Raw genomic sequence first — 20,238 nt, 5'->3', positions numbered from 1 at the left:
CTTTTTCAGAATTAGATTCCTAAGAGCTTCTGGTTCTTCCTGACTAATTTCTCCTCCTCTGTATCATTTTCTTAAGAGAATTTATGGGATTAGCATAGCCAATGATTAATTGTGAGAATTGAGTGAACCATAATAAATCCATCTTCTGACTCAATTCTGGAGCTAGCTTGATTGCCTTTCTATTCAATTATGGGTTTAGTTAAATTTCTGTTTTGTGATAAAACTTCATTCAATCGTAGGAGTTGGGAGAAAACTTTATTTTATTGTTTGAGCCTAGCCTTGTGTATTTGGGAAGTTGGACCACTTCTACCTATTGCTTAGAAACCCTTAACTAAGGATCTAGATTAAATTGACCAGAAACCTGGTCAAATCTGAAGTCTAATGCAAGGAATTGTCTCATAATTATACATCTCAAGTGACCTATATGTTTTATCTGAAAACTGTCCCATACTAATCAATTATTGTTTTATTTTTGTTCCTTTGATTGTATATAGTACTTAGGGGGAATCGAACACCATTTTTTTTCTGATTTCAGAGAATTACACCTATATACTTTCCCCTTCCCAACTTGAAAAGTCTCTAATCTTTCCTCCAAATAGAAATCAGATTACCTAACATTACATAATGGTTAATTGTTTCCTTCTAATTAATTGGTTTTATTTGATTGTTTGAATGCATAAAAGCCCTCTGTATTTGGAGCCTAGCCCTAAGCTGAGGAAGGGGCTGGTTCCTGGTTTGTTAAGCACTCAACATACATTTTTTGCTTAACAAATCAAAATGCTCAGCAGCTCAAACCTTTGTTTCCTCAGACATTTCATCTTTTGCCACTTTAGTTAATGACATTCTAGCTGGATCCTTTGAAGTTTTTCTCTCCCTAAATATAGTTATATGTTGGGATGCTTGACATTTCCTATCTTTCTCTACCACACACTCTAAGATGTAATGACAACTTCTGCCCAGATGGCCTGATGGTCAATTTATAGAATCTTAGAGATTCAAGCATAAATTATAGTAAAATTGAATAACTTCAACAAATTGTCAGGACATAAAATAAATCCACATAAACCATTAGCTTTTCTGTATATTACAAACAAAACTTATGAAGAGGAGGTTCATTCCCCTCGGAACAAACTAAACATTTGAGGATCTACTAGCCCAATAGGAAAATTAAGGAACAGAGGGTACTATGACAGGGAGCCAGTTTACAGAGCTGCACTGGGCCTGAAGGAAAGGAGGGCAGAATCCAGCAGGATCACTGGAATTCCCACCACATCCCTGAAGGCACCAGGACAGGGACTGGAGCTGGTGAGAAATACATTCTCCAATATGAGATGAGCTAAGAAACCTTTGCTGTCTAGTCTCAAAGATTAACCCACAGAGAGACAGATAGACAGAGCAGAGACAGACAGAGACAGAGAGACAAAGACAGACAGAGAGAGAGAGAGAGAGAGAGAGAGAGAGAGAGAGAGAGAGAGAGAGAGAGAAAGGAATGAGAAAGTATGAGCAACAAGCCCTAAAAGAAAAACATGCTAAAACTAATAGAAAAGAAAGGAGAACACAATCACCACCACCAGAAAATTAATTTGAAAACCTAAAGCATAGGCAGATAAACCAACAGTGAAGATTCTAAAAGTGAAAAGGGAAGATGATTTCCAAAATATCCAAGAGATTACAAACCTCTCTTTAAAAAAAATGAAAGACAAAGGAAATTGAATCAATACCTGATGAATCACAGACTCTTGTGAGTTCCCAACAAAGAAAGTTCCAGAATGGATCACCAGTGAAACTGAAAATTTGAGAAGAGTTAAAAACAAATAAATGACAGCATTTATGGCTTTTGTAGAAGAAATCAGTATCAGAATAGAAAAGCTTGAATTCAGAGAAAAATTTCCTCCAAAGAAACAAAAAAGAGAATAATAAACTAGAAATCTAAATATACTTAACTGAAGGAAATCTGGAAAAACAAAAAGTAATAATATTGAAAGTAAATAAATTTTATATTAGCAAAACACATTAATCTCTATTATGGGGTATGTGGAGACAACTTAAAAATCATAGACCTTCCAGAAAAGCTTGATGAGTCAAAAATACTAAAAATCATAATACAAAAAGTAATAAAAATGCCAGCTGCGGTGGCATGCATTTGTAGTGCCAGCTATTGGGGAGACTGAGGCTTGATAGATTCCTTGAGCTCAAGAGTTTTATGCTGCTGTTGGTCTAGGCTAATTCATTATCTATATTAAAGCCCCCAGAAAGGGGGAGTAGGGGTGGAGGAGAAACCACTGGTCTATGGAGGGAGGTATAAACCAGGCCAGGTAATAAACCGAGAAGGTGAAAGCTTCATGATGATTAGCATTGGGTTTGGGCCTATGAGTGGCTATTGTGTTCCCATCCTGGGTAAGATAACAGACATTCTGTCTTAGAATAGGAAAAAGTCAAAGAGATCAAATAAAAAGGAAAAGGAATAATTAGGTAACTGTTAAAAATAGCTCTGTATAGTTTTGATAATCTTTCCAAAACTTGGCTTTCTCCAAGGGTTTCCATTTTCCTTTTACAGCATGCTTCTGAAGTCCTGTGACTTGATTATAAGAGTTATTCTCTAAACCCTGTTGCAGCATTTGGTTCTGCTTCAAACATTATGTTGTTGTCCAAAAGGCAAATACTAATACAAATATTTTCCCATCCTAAGATATGCCTTAAAACTGTATTCAGCATTAGAGGTCCAGGTGTGCATTTGAAACTAAAAGGATTCATTTCTAAGCCCAGGGCCTAGCTATGCTAAGCAAAATTGTCTGTGGCCTCAAAAGATGATGCCTCCCCTAAAACCCCATTCTGATGCCTCATCATGATGTCACGACTTGGAAGTGGCCCTAGATTCTCAGAGATTATGCCAGGGAAAGCCAAGCTCTGGGAAGTCTTCAAATCAAAAAAGACAAAATAGAATTCTAGGGAGAAGCTATTGTCTTCACATCATTCTAACTAATCATCAGCAAAGGTTAGCCATCAGGTAATAAATGTTTTTCACCATGTCTTTTCACAGTGGCTATTACTAAAGTAAGAAGGGGATTGGACCTGGGTCAGTGGAAGGGATACCCACAAGAATTAACAGATCTTATGGTATCAGCATTTTGAGAAATTGGGCAACAGTCATCAGCAGCTGATTCAATTTTAAAGAGTAAGTAAGATATTATATATTTTGAACCTGTGTATGGACAAATAGGGCCTCTATAAATAGTCCAAAAATAATTGATTTCACCAAATTTCTCTACATACATTACTCAGGGGACATTTAACTAAATTCTCATTTTGCCAAATGTACTGAGGTGGCCAACCCCACTGAAACCAAGACAGGACAAATGTTTTTTGTCTTAGTGCTATTTGACCAATTATGGAGATTCTACATGATATATGGATACATATATATATATATATATATATATATATATATTTCAACAACAACAAACATTTAAGTGCTTATTATGGGCTAGGCACTATCCTGAGTTGGAAATACCTATACAAGCAAAAAGTTAGATACATATATTTTTTATTTTAAAGTAAAATATCTTTTTTATTTTTAAAAACTAAAATGAGAGGAAGTTTTGAAAAGTGAAAATTTCTGAGTATCCTGAGGTTTTCTGAGAAAAAAGTTCAATTATGGGCGTACTTCTACTTGTGCTTATTTAATCAACTAGAAGAAAGACCTTAGGAATTTTAAAAACAAAGTTTTAAAAATAAAGTTGGGTGAAACTCAGATTGGCCTCTATGATTTCACATTTATAGGATGGAACAATAGATTATCCTTTCCCCATCATGTGGATTGGGGCTCAGTGTGTCCTCTGTTCTAGAAAAAAACACATAAAATTTTTGGCTAATTTTTTTCCTTTTTTCTTTTATGGGTTGTTTATAGTACGTTACTATAAATTTTGGGTTAAGTAGACATTTCTATGTTTCCAAACATTTTCTGTCATCTGCTAGCTTTTGCGTGTTGTCTGCAATTTCCACAAAATTACCCCAAATTCTCATTTAATTTTTTATGCCACCTATGATATGTCAAAACCCACAAAGAGGAAAGTCACAATATATAAGGGATAACTAGTTTTAAAGCTAGAATGAACCTTAAATATCTTCAATAAGTGAAGTTTGGAGAGGTTAAAGGACTTGTCCCCTAGGGCAGTGTCCTCCAAAGTGGGGTCTGCAACATGCCACCAAGGGAGCCAAGGTCATTCATAGAAAAGTAGAATTTTGTGGTCATCTTCTCTGATTCCAAATCCAATATCCTCTTGGCCATTTAAAAAGTCAAGCAGATTTTCAAGATTGAATTGCTTCTTTGGGTAGTAATTTTTCTTGTGACAACCAAAATGGAGCAAAGAAGAAGAGCCTGGGTGGCTCTTTTAATAGCTCATATAGTTCACATCGATGACATATTTTCTACTTACCAAGCATCAGTACCAGAATGCATTCTGGGGCAGTGTCTATGGAACCCTTCCATTCCAAATGGTCACTGTAATCTGGGAAGACTAGTAAGAGAAGTATTATCTTCTACCCCACTGCCATCCCTTAACTAACTGTACAGAAGCATGTAACTACCTCTCATTAATGCCCATGTTTTATTATTCACTCATAAATTTTGAAGGAAAACATAAGTTTCACTTGCTCACAGATAGAGGGTAGGAATGTTTTTATCCTCCAAGATTTGTGAAATTGGAACTTGAATCCGCACAGGTATGATGGAGACCAAATTTTGTGTACTTATACTCTATTTCAACCCAATTTGTTTTGTATTACACCCTGTTTAATTAGAATTTTGTTCCACAGGACTCTAAATCCCAGTTTCCCATGTTCCTTTTCATGTTATGTGCTAACGTAGGCAAGATGTAAGTTTTGTGTAGCTCCATCCTCTCGTTTTCATTCCCTAGGAACACAGTTTGTGGAGTTGGGGTAAGTGCCAGGTGGGAGAATTTCACTTATGTGGCTTCTACTCAGGCTTTTACTTTTGTTCTTTTTTTTTCTTCTACTTCAATTGATTATTTTTTTTATATTTTTTTTATATTTTTTATATTTATATTTATATATTTTAATAAATTTAATAAATACATATTTTAATAAATTTAATAAATAATAAATAAATTTTATATAACACTTGGTGTTATTGGATATTGGTTTAAATTGTATAGCCAGAAAAGCTCACTAGCAGCTAGAATGTGTCATTCATTAGTGATGGGAACTCCAAGAGTGAAAAGTCCCCATACAAAGCAGATCACAGCCTTCTATGAATTAGGCACACAGACACTGAGTAACTTATCCAATGGTCGCTTAGTTGGTAAGATGCAAAGATGAGGTTTAGACTCAAGTCTCCCTGACTCCAAGTCAAGTGTGCAGGCTACTACCCTTACAGCTACCTCTATAACCACTAGAATAGCTTGAATAATTATAGTGCAGTAAGTACCAGATTTACTGCTTAGCAGCAATGTTTTATAACAACATGGACATAATTTATTCAAACATATCAGTCACAGGACTCTTACTTCCCCTACTCTACCCACCCACCATGCCTACATGAAGATAAAACATTTCCAGATGGGCAAGAGTGGTGCAAATGGTTTCTAGTGAATGATATCCTTAAAAGTAAAAACTGCATTTTCTGTGAAAAAAAGGCACTGTCTTCATTAGCAATGTTAGCAATATCAAAGCAGTATAGCAAACAATGAAAGAGGGCCATATTTACAGTCAAGAGACCAGTGTTCAAGTCCTTAAACTTCTATGAGTCTCATTTTCTTCTGTTAAATCAGGTTACTAATCTCTATATCCATCTATATCCTGGAATTGTGAGAAAAACAAAATCCTTTAGAAATAAAAGCAGTAGAAATCACTATTGATTAGAGAAATGCAAACTAAAACACCTGAGGTGCCACCTCATACCTATCAGATTAGCTAATATGACAACAAAAATGAAAATGATAAATGTGGGAGGAGATGTGGAAAAACTGGGCCACTAATACACTGTTGGTGGAGCTGTGAACTGACATAACCATTCTGGAAAAATACTCAAAGGGCTATAAAACCGCATACTCTTGACCCAGCAATACTAAAATGAGGTCTATATCTCAAAAAGATCAAAGATGGGGGGAATTACCTACTTCTACAATAATATTTATAATGATACTTTTATGGTGGCAAAGAATTGGAATCTGAGGGGATGTCCATCAATTGGGGAATAACTGAACAAGATTTAGTATATGGTTGTAGTGAAACACTATTGTGCTATAAGAAGTGGTGAACAGGATGATTTCAAAAAAACCTAGAAAGATTTATATGAACAAATGCGAAGTAAAGTGAGCAGAACCAGGAAAGCATCCAATGTAGTAATATCAATATTGTAAAATTATCAACTGTGAATGCCTTAACTATTATCAACAATGCAAAGATCCAAGATAGCTCTGAAAGACTCATGATGAAGGAATAGATGGATTTTGGATGCAGATTAAAACATTCCATTTTTCACTTTATTTACTTTATAAGTTTTTTCTTGAATATGTAATATGCTTCTTCCATCTCAACATGATAAATTTGGAAATATATTGCATTATAGTACATATATAACATATATTGCTTGCTGCCTCAAAGAGGAGGGAGGGAGATAGTTTGGATCACAATATGGCAGAAAATGAATGTTTAAAATTTTTCTGTATGCAGTTGCAAAAAAAAAAAGTACAAAAGAGTACAAAAAAGATTTTTTAAAGTAGGATTAGAACAGTGTGAAAGAATGAATAGAAAATGGGCCTTATTGTCAAGGTCTGGGTTTAAAGCTTTCTTCATCACTTAATAGATATATGATCCTAGCCAAATCATTTAATCTTTTCAGTGTCTCAGTTTCCTTATCTGTAAAATGATGGGGATGGATATGATGGACATCAAGGTCTCTCCCATCTCTAAATCTGTGATCCAGAATAGGAGTTATTATTATTACTACTCTAGATATTTAAGAAAAATGTTTTATAGAATCCTTTTTAGATGTCCTCTGTCTACTTCCTCCTCGGTTAAACAGGTGGTCAGTGACTAGCCACTGACCTGTCAATCGGCTGAGGACCAACCAAGCTACACTCATGAAAGTGACTCAGTGAATAGAGCTCTGGGCCTGAAATCAGGAAGACTCTTCATTTTGTTATACATTACTGACCAGTGATGAAGCTGTTATCACAGTTTTAGAGTCTATTATTCTACAGCAGGGGATCTTGACTTTTTTATGTCATGAATCCCTTTGACACTCAGGTAAAGACCATAGATATCTTATCAAAATAATGTTTTTACGTAGGTAAGATAAAATATAGAGAACTATAAAGAAAACCAATTAAATTGAAATAAAGATATACTTTCTGCCATCTAAGATCACTGATCATTGGGAATCTATATATGGACCCTGGTTTAATAAATCCAATCCAGTGTTTTTACCTCCCAATCTTCCTTAAATTCAAACCTTCTCTCTGTTGATTATGTCCAATTGGTCATATTTATAGTTTGGTCATACACAGTTGCTTGCATGCTGTTCCCTCCAATAGACTGAATTCCTTGATACTCTGGACTTTCTTTGTAGCCCAAATACTTAACTCAGAATCTGGCACACAGTAGGTCCTTGATAAATATGAAATGACTGATAGTAGAAGACAGTGTGCTGAAATAGAATGCCAACAGAGAAATTCAGTTGTATTCAACAATTATTAAGCATCTATCATACACAATTCTAGGCACTAACAATAAAGCACATCATGGATCACTGCCTTCATGGCACTATTGTGGAAGAGAGAAATTGGAAAAAGCTGCAACAAGGCTGGAATAGATGGAACTGCAGAGCTGTCATTCAAAAGGAGAACAATTCTGATTTGGAATGTGACCAGGAAAAATGGTTGGAAGAAGGGAATGAGACCAACTGAAGTCTGAACTCTTTGGCTTTGGAGACAGAAAAAGTCTGAAGTCTTTTAACCTTGAAGACAGAAAGGAGAAGGGTCTCTTGGCTTTGGAGACAGAAGAAAGAAGGACAAAGTCCAGCTTTCTCTGATTTGCTCTGTTGTGATACAGTGACTGAACTTCCAGCCTGTCATTTTCCCAAATTGAACTATATTCCAACATCCTTCAACCTAAGATTCATTCTAGGATTAGGGAAACCCCAAACCCTCTTTGCTTCCATTTACCTATCTTTCCTTTCTTCCCCAATAAACCCCTTACTTAATTTAAAGGAGAGAAAGAGTATTGTATTTGAGACATCATAAAACTCACCCTGAGTTGATTTAGAGACCAATAGGAGAATCAACAGAAAGGGGAGGGAAGAAGGGAGGAAGGGAGGAAGGAAGATTACCAGCCTTGATCTTTAGTTATCATTTACCATTCAAATAATCCCTTATTAAACTTTTAATCAAGTAATAGTAATAAAACACTCATTCAGATAAATATAATACAAATTCAAATGCAAGTGCAAAAGTCGGGTACAACAAAGGTGCCATGAGATCAAACCAAGAGAGCTTAAGAGGAAAGAAAGAGGGAATTTTAGGGAACTTCCAATAGACTGTAATAGAGTGAGAGCAAGAACTATTTCATTTTTTGTCTTTGTATCCAAAGCACCTAGCACAGTTAATAAATAGTAGAAGTTTAATAAATAAATACTGATTTGTTTAGTGACAGTTCTTATTTAGGTGTCCATGATCTCAGTAAAATGGAAAGCTAAGTCTTCTGCTGAGAATATGATTGACATGGGTGGGGTTTTGTTAGAACATTCTGATTTGTGATTTTAGGGGATGGAGAAATGTTTAGATCCATAATATATAAAAGGGACAGATCATAAATGATTTGTGTAGAAGAATGGAGGTGGCAGACTGTCTGTCTTGTGGATCACAAAGCCCAGCTTTTTCCAGATATTGTGTCTTTCACACAGATTTTAATGCCTGTTTCTTCTTAGAGCATTATCAATGGTTATATGTATAAGAAGGCATTTGGACAGTAATTATTGTCTGTGACCTTTTAAGGGTGTTGTTTTCCCTAGGGCAGCATTGGTGAAGGTTTTCAAGTTCTCATGCCCAAACTTCAACTTCAAGCTGCTTATGAGCATTACCCCAGAGAGAGGAGGGAGGAAGTGCTTGCTTTGGGTGGCTAGACAGAGAGGCAAGGCATGCAAAAAAAGAAATGTTCTCAGGCACTGGGAACAGGGAACGTGAAGCAGTTCCTCAGTATGGGCTCTAAATGCCTGGATGCCTTCACCAATGCTGCTCTAGGGCATAAAAGATGGGTATCCCTCTTAAGTGAATGGGTAACTCTGACTCTGCTCAAGTCCCATACTTGCTGGTAGTTTGTGTTTCTCCTGAGAGATGTCTGATTTATATAACTTCAGGGAAGGAATAGGGGCCTGGGGAATAACTTCCCCAAAGAAGAACATGGCCTACTTTTGATGAATTTTTGAGATCAGCAGCTGCTGCTTTCCTTTTATTTCTTTATTGCTGATAACATAACAAATATGTTATATGGACCTCTTTTTTTTGCCAGAGAGAATCAATAATTCTCTCAGGGATGGATATGGTACTGCCATTTTAATGTCAGGTTAAATACTCTATGAACCCTGGGTCTTAATTATTTTAATTTAACTTGTTGAGCATTGTCAAGGTATATCTGGAGAATTTTCATGGTGGCATCTGGACAATTGTTATCATGGGTATTTAGGATGTGTTTAGTTTATACTGCTCTGAAGGATCACTGGGAGCTTATAGAGTAGCTGGAGGAGACCTAATGGAGAAGTGTTAAGTATAATAATAATGATGGAGTCTAGGAGTGATTATTTTAGAGAGTAGACTCATTATTAGCTATTATGGGACAGGCAGTAAATAAGCTTTCCCATCCTTTAATTGGTTGATCACCCAACCCTTGGGTTCATTCTGTGGTTCCTGTGGTGTCATGCCATAGCCTTCATTTGGAAGATCACATCTCTATAGGGCAATCAAATATTTGCAAACTGTCCCATGCAATAACCTCCATTTTGTGTATTTTTCTGGAAAGGGAACAAAATAGCAGTGATCTTTTGCCCCCTAGAAATTCTAAATGGACTATTATCATGGGAATTTGCTGGGCCAGTTTTGTAGCAATTACTTGGCCTTGTGAAATATAGCCCAAAGCTTTCAGAATAATAGGATCATAAGTTCATACAATTAGAGCTAGAAAGGGCTTTGTTGTTGTTATTTAGTTATTTCAGTACTATTGAACTCTTTGTGACTCAATTTAGGATTTTCTTGACAAAGTTGCTAGAATAGTTTGCCTTTCCTTCTCCAGATCATTTTACAGATGAGGAAACTGAGGCAAATAGGGGTAAGTGATTTTCTCAGAATCACATAGCTAGAAAGTGTGTGAGGCCAGATTTAAACTCAGGAAGATGAGTCTTCCTGACTTCAGGCCCAGAGCTCTATTCACTGAGTCACTTAGCTGTAACAAAATCTCAGAAGATTAATTTAGACTAGGGGATAGCACACTGAATCCGGTAAAAAGAAGACTTAAGTTCACATCTGTATCACTTGAACTCTATTTACCTCAGTTTCCTCAAATGTAAAATGGGGTTAATAATAGCACTAATGTACCAGGTAACAACCTCCCAGGGTTGTTGTGAGGATCAAATGAGAAATAATATTTGTAAAATCTTAGCCTGGCACATAGTACTCATTGTTTAAATGCTATCTATTATTATTGCAATGATGATGGAGGTAGAATATGAAAACAAAGCATAAAAAACTTTGTATTAAGTATCACTTATAAGAAAACCAAAACATGTAGGGAACTGACACAAAGATTTAAAACTAAGATCTATTTCCTAATAGATAAGTGGTCAAAGAATATAAACAAACAATTTTTAAAAGAAAAATTACGTTTTCCTCTGTTCTCTCATTTAAGCCTCTCACTACATTTTGTGCATTTTTCTAGAAAGGGAACAGAAAAGCATTGTTATACTTTGCAGATGAAACTGAGATCCAGAGAAGGGAGATGACTTGTCCAAGAATACCCAGCTAGTTGAGCTAAAACCAGATCCCTAAGAAAGAAGAAAACACACATTCAGTAATTTTCTAATATGTGCCAAACGCCATTCTTAGCACTTTGCAAATATTATTTCATTTAGTTCTCACAACTCTGGGAGGAAGATACTGTCATTATCATCATTATCCTGATTTTAAGTTGAGAAAACTGAGGCTAAATGTCTTGCCTAGAGTCACATAGCTAGTTAGTGTCTGAGGCTAGATCTGAACTCAGGCTTTCTTTTCTCCAGAATCAGGAATCTATTGCACCACCTAACTGCCTCCCATATCCCCTCATTGTTTGTCCAAAGCTCTTTTTTTTTGTCATTTTGCTATCATAGCCTAGTCCAGTAACAGTGGCCTAACTTTGCTCACCAGAAGTTATCACAGAGCTAATCACCTGCTCTTATAGGCAGGTAGGTAGTGCGGTGGCTAGAGTGCTAGGCCTTGAATGAGGAAGACTTTTTTAATCCTTAATTTCCATCTTAGAATTAATACTGTGTATTGGTTCTAAGGAAGATGAGTGGTAATGGCTAGACAATGGGGATTAAGTAACTTTCCCAGGATAACACAACTGGAAAGTGTCTGAGGCCACATTTGAACCCAGGACCTCACATCTCTAGGCCTGGCTTTCAATCCACTGAACCAATTAGAAGCCCCCAGAAAGACTCATCTTTGTGAGTTCAAATTTGACCTCAAGACACTCATTAGATATATGACTCTGAGAAAGTCCCTTATCCAATGTCTTCCTCAGTTTCCTTGACTATAAAATGAGGTTAATAATAGCATTTAGGATTGTTGTAAGGATCAAATGAGACAGCATTTGTATTGACATGTAGAATATGCTTGCTAAATGCCTGTGCCCTTCCCATTCCCTTTTTCTCATAGTAAGTTTATTAGAGAAGAGCAAGGGGCTGTGGTTTTAACTCTTTCCTGGTTACAAAGTATGGCTGAGACTAGGAAGGACAAGAGGGAACACAAGGAGTGGGGCTATTTATTTCCCTTATTTTCCCAAATTAGAGCTTGAGAACAATCCATTCACATTTACTGGTTAAACACATTCAAAATAAGTTCATGCTAGTCTATGCTTAAAATAGACGATTTAGAAAAGACTTGGAAAGACAGCCCTAAAATGGCAAGAAAGGAGCTACTATCTTCCATTGTGGTTTTCCATACAATTTTTGTCCTAAAAATGATAACAGAAAAGAAAGCATGTAATTGTAGTCTTGGAACTAATAAAAGAAACATTCTGACATAACTAGCCAAGTCTCTATTGACAAACCATAGAAAGAATCTCCTATTTCAAAACTTAGAGTTTTTCTTTTCAAACTTTGAACAGATTTTCTGATGGCAGTGAAGACTAATAGTAGACAAAGGAAGGACATTCAACAGACATTCAAAAGTTTCAGAATCAACTCAGATTCCCCAGGACATATCTATAGCACCATAATCCAGAACAGAGTTAGGGGAAGGACTCTGGCTCTCAGATCAAAGGATGCACAAATCAAAGGACCTATATCAAATGAGATAATATGTATAAAAACATTGAGTATAGTGCTTGCCATTTATTAAGTACTACATAAAAACTTCCCTATATAACTATCCCCACATCCATGTGCCTTCTGGAGGTAGTAGGAGCTTCACAGCAAAAAGTATTATCAAGTGGCTCAATAGATTGAGAGTCAGGCCCAGAGACTGGAGATCCTGGGTTCAAATTTGGCCTCAGATATTTCTTGGCTATGTGATCCTGGGCAAGACCCTTATACATCTTCTGCCTTGGAACAAATACACATAATAGATTCCAAGATGGAAGATAATTGCTTTTAAAAAAAGTATTATTGGAAGAGAAAGCCCTGATCAGGAGCCCAAGTGCCCTTCCCAGATCATTTACCCTGCATCTAGTCCAGGCTTCATGGCCATCATATAGGGAAGATTCTAATAATTCATCCCTTCCATCATCAACACCAGGGCACAAAGTACTTAACCGATACAAAGTTATCTGCTCACTCCAGGCACTATCCTCTTAATCAACTATTCTTAGCGGCCTTATCTCAGACTATATCCTTCTAGATCTCCATTTTGACACTATTTACTGCCCTCTCTCCTCTTGTATACTCTGTTCCCTCTGCTTTGTCTTGATCTGGCCCACTTGATTTTTCTTCTTACCTATTTGGATCATATCTACTGTGGGTGTATAAGACTCTATCTTAGACCCTCTTCAATCTCCCTCTACACTCTCAATGACCTCATTAGTTCCCAGGTATTCAGTTTTTGTCATTACACAGATGACCCACGGATTTATGTACCCAGTCATTGGCTCTCCTGAGCTCTAGTCTTGGATCACCATCAGATGCCCCCTTACATATCTTAAACTCAACCTGTCCAAAGCAGAGCTAATTATCTTTCCTCCCCAAACATATTCCTCTTTTTTGCAGCAATAGTAATATTTTATTTATGGGGGGGTTCTTTTGTATCAGAAATAATTTAGTCAGCCATATAAATTGAGTCAAAAGTATAAGGTGATGATTACAGGTGTCAAGGATTGCAAAGAACAAAATAAATGAAATATCCCTCTTTTGAAGTTCTCTATTTCTGTTGACATCACCATCTTCCTAACCCAAGGCAAAAACTGAGATAACACAAGTAAAGTGTGACTAAATGTATAGCAATATACTAATGTAAGGAGCCCATATACTATTACCATTATTTCTCTTCTCAGGGAAATCCTCAATGTATTTTCTTTTTAAAATTTTTATTTATTTATTTAAAATAAAGTTTTCCATGGTTATATAATTCATGATTTTTCCCTCTTCTTTTCCCTCCCCTCTCCTAGATCTGACAAGCAATTCCATTGCATTATACATGTATCATTGTTCAAAACCTATTATCATTTTATTCATATTTGCAATAGAGTGATCTTTTTATTCCAAAACCCCAATCATATCTCCATAGAACCATGTGATTGATCATATGTTTTTCTTCTGTGTTTCTACTCCCACAGTTCTTTCTCTGGATGTGGATAGCATTCTTTCTCATAAGTCCCTCAGAATTGTCCTAGATAGTTGCATGCTGGTAGTAAAGAAGTCCATTACATTTCTTTGTGCCACAGTGTATCAGTCTCTATATATAACGTTCTCCTGGTTCTGCTCTTCTCACTCTGCATTAATTCCTGGAGGTCGTTCCAGTTCACATGGAATTCCTCCAGTTCATCATTTCTTTCTTTTTCCAATGTATTTCTAACTATGATGGTTTCTAATTGTTCAGTGGAATCCTAATAGTTCCTCTTAACAATTGTTTGGTGCAGTGGGTAGTAAGTTACTGGACGTGGAATCCTCAGACATTCGTTGCAAGTCACTTAACCTCTGCCTGGTGTTCCTCAATCATAAAATGGGGACAATAATTGCATCTACCTCACAGAGTCATTGTGATGATTACATAAAGAGGTATTTTGAAGTGTTTAGCATAGTACCTAGCACATGGTTGGGAATTAATGAATGCTGGTTCCCATCCTCTTCTACCTATTCCAGCCCTAAGTGAACAAGAGACTGAAATCTCCATGAGAAGCTTCTCCTTCAGTGGAAAAAGCTTGTAATGACTGATTACTCCTTGAAAGCTCTCCTTGACTATTGACTACTTGTGTGACTTTCTTCATGAAGATTTAGAAAGGTTTGGAATGCCATACATGGAGTTAACAGGACAGCAAAACCAGCTTAATTAAGGACAGATACAAAGCAAAACCTATGCAGTTAGGTGGTACAATGGTTAGAGGAGGGGGCTTAGGATCAGAAAGACTCATTTTCCTGAATTCAAATATGGCCTCAGATGTTTACTATTTGACCTTTGACACAGCCCTTAAACTTATTTGCCTCAGTTTTGTCCTCAATAAAATGAGCTAGAGAAGGAAATGGCAAAATATTCCTGTATCTCTTCCAAGAAAACTCCAAATGGGATCATAGAGAGTCAGACATAACTGAAAAAAAAAATGTCTGAGTAACAATAATTCACATAACTGAGAGGTGGTTACAGAGGATGGACCCAGGCAAATTCCTAGGATTTTTCCCCCAAGACAAAAAATCTAATCTTCAAGTTAAAGGAATCCTGGGCATCAGATATGCTGAATCTTTCTGTTTCAGGATGGGCATACTGGGCCAGGGCCAAGGGAAGGTCTTTTACTTCTTTGATGAGGATAGAGTTGAGGAATATAACTGAACAAATTCTGATGTTGAAAAGAGAGGGAGATAATAATTTTGCTATGTTCAGTTTTGGTTAGATTAATACCTTGAATGCTATTTTCAGTTCTGGGCACCATATTTTAGGAAGGGCATAGACCAGCTGAAGTTCTAAATGGGCCACCATGATGCTGAGACAGGGGTGTGAGGGAGATTGGAGAACATGCTATATGAGAATCAATGAAATCAAATGAAAATATTTAGCCTGGATAAGAGAATATGGAAAAGATGTGCTATCTGAAGAATTGTCATATGGAATAGAGACAAGGCTTTTGCTGCTTGACTCCAAGGGTAAAGCAGGAGTAACTGTTGGAAGTTATAGAGAAGTAAATTTAGATTGGATTACATTTAAGGAAAAACTTCCTAAAATATTAAAACTATCCATAAGTGGAATAGGATGTCTCTAGAGATTCCAAGCTGCAGGTGTTTGAGCAGAAGCTAGACAAACATTTGGTACAGATGTTGTAGAAAGAATTCTTGGTCAGTTCTCAACTGGACTTAAAATCTATAGGCGTTTCCAACTGACATTCTGGAATGAGATTTTGCTTCCTTTCTTGTTGGCCAAGTATGCAGCTCATAGTTCCGTATCTGGTACAATGAATCTCTCAGAGACCAAGTGTCCAAAAAAAGTCCTTCAATTAAAAATATATTACAGGGGGCAGCTGAAATGCTCAATGGATGAAGAGCCAGGTCCTGGTTTCAAATTTGACCTTGGATGCTTCCTGGCTGTGTTACCCTAAGTAAGTCATTTAACCCTATTTGCCTAGTTCTTACCCTTCTCGTCTAAAAGTTTTTATTAAGACAATAAGTAACATTTAGATATATATCATATCAACATGTAATATAATATAAACACATAAAATAATATATATACATATATATATTACAGTAAAAAAGTAGCCTAGCAGTACCAGATCTCAAACTGTATTACAATGGTAATGATGAAAATCATCTGGTACTACCTAAGGAATAGAATAGTAGACTGGTAGACTAGATTAGATATACAATACACAGTAACAAGTGATCATAGTGATCTGGTATTTGACAAACATAAAGCATTTGGGACAAATACATTCTTTTTGACAAAAATTTCTGGGAAAATTGCAAAGCTGTTTGGCAGAAACTAGATATTGACTAATATCTAGATATCAATATATATGAATAATATCTCATGCCATTAACCAAGATAAGGTCAAAGTGGGGACATGATTTAGACATAAGAAGAGATATCATGAGTGAATTAGAGGAGCATGGGATATTTACTTGTCAGATCTATGAGTAAGGAAAAAATTATGACAAAATAAGAAATAGAGAACATTTCAGGAAGTAATGGATAATTTTGATGACATTAAATTTAAAAGGATTTGCACAAATAAATTTAATGCAGCCATGATTAGAACAATAGTAGATAAATGGGGAATTTTATAGCAAATGTCTCTGATAAAGGACTCATTTCTTCAAATAGAGAACTAACTCAAATCTAGAAGAATACAAATCATTTCTGAATTGACAGTCAAAGGATATGAACAGTTAGTCATATGAAAAAAATATCAATTAAAGGAATGAAAATTAAAACAATTCTGAGGTACCAACTCACATCTATCAGATTGGCTAATGTGATGGAAAAGGAAGATGACAAATCTTGGAAGACATGGGGAAAAATTGGGTCACTAATGCCCTGTTGGTGGAGTTGTGATTTGAACCACCCATTCTGGAGAGTAATGGGAACTATACCAGCACTAGGTCTGTATTCCAAAGAGATCAAAGAAAAGGAAAAGAACATATATATACAAAAAGTATTTAAAGCAGCTCTTTGGTGGAAAAGAATTGGAAAGGGGGGAAATATTCATCAAATGAGGAATGACTAAACAAAATGAGGTATATGATTGTAATGAGATATTATTGTACTAAAGGAATGATGAACAGGATAATTTCAAAAAATCTGGAAAGACATGAACTGATGCAAAATGAAATGAGCAGGAGTAGGAGAACATAATATTTTGCAACGATCAATCCTGAATGACCTTAGCTATTCTCAGCAATAAATGAACTAAGGTAATTCTGAAGCACTTCTGATACAAAATGCTATTCACATCCAGAGGAAGAATTGACAGAACCTGAATATAGGTTGAAACATATTTTTTAAATTTTATTTTTCTTAGTTGTGGGGCTTTAGGGTCTTTTTTTTCTTTCTTAAAATGGCTAGTGTGGAAATATGTTTTATATGACTTCACATGTACAATCTATATTATATGCCTTCTTAGAGAGGGGGAAGGAAGACAGGGAGGGAAAGAACTAGGAATTCAAATAAATGTTTAAAAAATTTTACATATAATTATGGAGGAATAAAAGATTAATATATGTGTATATATACATACATACACATACATACAAATTCAAATGCTATCAGATAAAAAATGGTTCTCAAGGCAGTTAAAAGCAATTTAGAAATGTGAAAGAATGTAACAAATAGCAATGAAATAAAAAGCAAGGAACAATGAGACAAAACAATGTCAAGGAACTCCTGAGTACCAAAGTTCTAGCAACTGATTTTATATTCTTATTGGCCAAAAGATCCTAGACTGAGTCTCAGATCAATCTATCTGGTGTCAACATTAAATTAAAGGGCCTTGAGTCTGCATCACAACTCCCTCTCTTGAAAGAGTCCCAGTTATTATTATGAAAGTGAAGGGGATAGGGGCAGCTAGGTGGTTCAGTGAATTGAGAGTCCGGCCTAGAGACAAGAAGTCCTGGGTTCAAATTCTACCTTGGACACTAAACTATGTGACCCTGGGCAAGTCACTTAGCCCTCATTGGCCCAGTCTTCATCTTTCTTCTGCCTTGGAACCAATACAAAGTATTGATTCTAAGATGGGAGAGAGAGAGAGAGAGAGAGAGAGGGAGAGAGAGAGAGAGAGGGAAGGAGAGGGAGGGAGAGAGTGAGAGGGGGGAGAGGGAGGGAGGGAGAAAGAAAGAAAGAAAAGAAAGAAAGAAAGAAAGAAAGAAAGAAAGAAAGAAAGAAAGAAAGAAAGAAAGAAAGAAAGAAAGAAAGAAAGAAAGAAAGAAAGAAAGAAAGAAAGAAAGAAAGAAAGAAAGAAAGAAAGAAAGAAAGAAAGAAAGAAAGAAAGAAAGAAAGAAAGGAAGGAAGGAAGGAAGAAAGAAAGAAAGAAAGAAAGAAAGAAAGAAAGAAAGAAAGAAAGAAAGAAAGAAAGAAAGAAAGAAAGAAAGAAAGAAAGAAAGAAAGAAAGAAAGAAAGAAAGAAAGAAAGAAAGAAAGAAAGAAAAAGAAAAAAAGGAAGGAAGGAAGAAAGAAAAAAGGAAGGAAGGAAGGAAGGAAGGAAGGAAGGAAGGAAGGAAGGAAGGAAGGAAGGAAGGAAGGAAGGAAGGAAGGAAGGAAGGAAGGAAGGAAGGAAGGAAGGAAGGAAGGAAGGAAGGGAAAGATTAACTGAGAACTCATCCTGCCAGGATCTTAGTCCACAGTATGTGGTGCACCTAAGGCCAATCTAGAATTCTACCAGTTCTCTTTCCTTGACTCCCATATTCTCATTTCTGTTTATTTTCCTGGCACTGCTTTTGACATTCAGTATGCCTCCCCTACCTCACCCAATGAGCCTGAGGTTTTCCATGACACTCAGTGGTTTCTCTGTTAGTAAAGGGACCTTTCATGTGACTTTCTAGTACTAAGAGGACAGGGCTATTATTCTTTAAATCATCAAGACCACCACCATTAGTCAGCAGATGAGAAGCACAAAAAGGTCAGAGCAGTCTGAACTTTTGAGTTGTAATGTTTGGTGCTATTTCCTAGAGGGACCATTCCATTGCTCTGAGCAGTGATAGGCAACAGGGAAGGCAACTAACATCCCTGAGGAGCAAGCACCATTTCCCATCGACAGGCCACAAAAAAAAAAATGCTTTTGGCATGGAATTTTACAAACCCTTCCTGATTGTGCTTGGATTTGGTTTTGAGAAACTTCAGTTTGCTTAGATGCCAAGATGATTACAAAATATTTCCATTTTCCAAGTTTCCATTCCCAACATGTGGAATGTTCTCATTTGGGGAGAAAAATAAAATGCCTTTTCCCCTCTCCACCCTGTTTTAAGTAATCTCTTTTCCGGTTTTAAAATGATTAGAGAAATCAAACCCCAGCTGAGATGCCAGGCCCGGCACAGGCACATTCTGCAAAATGAGACTAAAATTGGGAAATCACAGTGATTGATATTGGAACTTTGTCCTTTAAAAAGTTTGCTTTCCAGCAAAACCAAAATGATTTATGAATAACAGTTCTGTTCCTCCCTATCCACTGTGGAAAGCCTCCTCAATGCTCCTTCAAAGATGAGTTCTCATCTTTCATATGACACCTTAGAAAAAGGAAAGGATTAATTGGATGCTTCTAATTGCTCTGCTCCTCATTTATCCATTAGCCAGCACAGAAGCTGATTATATATTTTATGAATGTATTTGGTTTGTTCAGAGCAGTGACGGAGAGCTCTTGTCTCACAAGCTCTTATGGCTCTTTCTTGATAGTACCAAAATGAGAAAACCACCTATCTTAGTAGCAGGAGACCTGAACAAACACTTACTAACTCTATGACCTCTGGCAAGTTATTTACTCTTTCTCTAACAAATTCCAAGTAGGTGGTAGGATCATACATTTAGAACTAGGACTTCACAGGCCATCTAGTCCAAGACCCTCATTTGACAGATGAGAAAAGACCAAGGACATTAAGTGACTGGCGGAGATAATCTTCATCTGAGATGGAATTTGAACACAGAACCAGTATATTTTCCTCTGATGTTTTGGGAAGTCTATAATGTCACTAGTTGCCTATGTGCTTTTTCTTGTGATATAGATAGAAGCCCTTCTTGTCTTTCCATTCCATGTAATTCTGTTAATATGAGTCACACTATCATAGGGTTGCACCTGAATGAGTCTGATAATCCAGAGATAGGATTTTGCAAAGATAACTAGGTGA

Source organism: Monodelphis domestica, chromosome 4 (genome assembly GCF_027887165.1).
Source record: "Monodelphis domestica isolate mMonDom1 chromosome 4, mMonDom1.pri, whole genome shotgun sequence".
In the NCBI taxonomy this organism is placed as follows: domain Eukaryota; kingdom Metazoa; phylum Chordata; class Mammalia; order Didelphimorphia; family Didelphidae; genus Monodelphis; species Monodelphis domestica.
Note: the sequence above shows the minus strand (reverse complement) of the source record.